Here is a 1,071-nt window from a genome sequence, read left to right as displayed (position 1 = left end):
GTCCCCCTTCGAACCCTATAACTTTTGTCTAAAACATTTTTCCTCATTCTGCTCGGGTTTCGAGATATTTGGGGTGGGACATTAAAATGGGACACTCTGTATATATATTTGGTATATTCTTGTGAATGTCAATTTTCTTCAATATTGAGAAATAATTGTTTGTTGTACTTTGTAGCAGTTTGTAATCGGCATTATTCCATGGCTAGAAATTGGCCTCAACAATTTGGGATCGAGGGGGATTATTCCTCTTTATCCTGCCTCATCTCGTGTAGGCCTGGACAGCCTTCGTAGGTGGGCCCAATCCGTCGTCTACCCCAACCGCAAATGCGGTCGGTGTAGGCGCTTTGTGGAATCTCCTTTTTTCCTAGCTGGGCCCCGCCGGCTAGGGTCCTTTCTTCTGGCGCTCTTCTTGCTTCGCCGAATCAAGGTCACACTTTTTGCGACCTTGGAATTGTAATAAATCAAGATCGCAATCTAACGACTCTTAGTTAAATTTTCTATGCTAACGACCTTGTGTAATGCATCCTTTACTGCTAATCACAAAACATCTGCTAATCGCAATTACTTGCATTGAACTCATGCACATATATTCCTAATAGCTGTTTTACATTGACAATTCATGAAGTCGCTTCATCAAGAAATTGGACAAGTCTGCTGTTAATAACTTCATGAATTTATTCATCAAGTTCTTGACGAATTAGAGCATGTTCTAATTCTTGGCCTTCAACAGGGGACAGTACACTGGTGCTGTCTTCCTGGACGTCGCAAAGGCCTTCGATACGGTTAGCCATGAAGGCCTACTGATGAAAATGCTCACCAACCAATATCCCATATCCTTTACCAAACTCATAAAATCCTACCTACACCACCGAAAATTCCGCATCCAAATCCAAGATTCCCTTTCCACCACCCGTCCCATGGAGGCCGGTGTCCCCCAGGGCACCGTCCTGTCCCCACACCTATACACCATTTACAACTCCGACATCCCACATCCCCCCAACACCAACATATACTTATACGCCGACGACCTGACAATCACATCCCAATCCGTAGATCCTAGATATTCCGTCT

Source organism: Anoplophora glabripennis, unplaced genomic scaffold (genome assembly GCF_000390285.2).
Source record: "Anoplophora glabripennis isolate ALB-LARVAE unplaced genomic scaffold, Agla_2.0 scaffold539, whole genome shotgun sequence".
Taxonomy (NCBI): Eukaryota; Metazoa; Arthropoda; class Insecta; order Coleoptera; family Cerambycidae; genus Anoplophora; species Anoplophora glabripennis.
The sequence above is the reverse complement of the archived record's forward strand: the minus strand, read 5'-3'. Positions refer to the sequence as shown.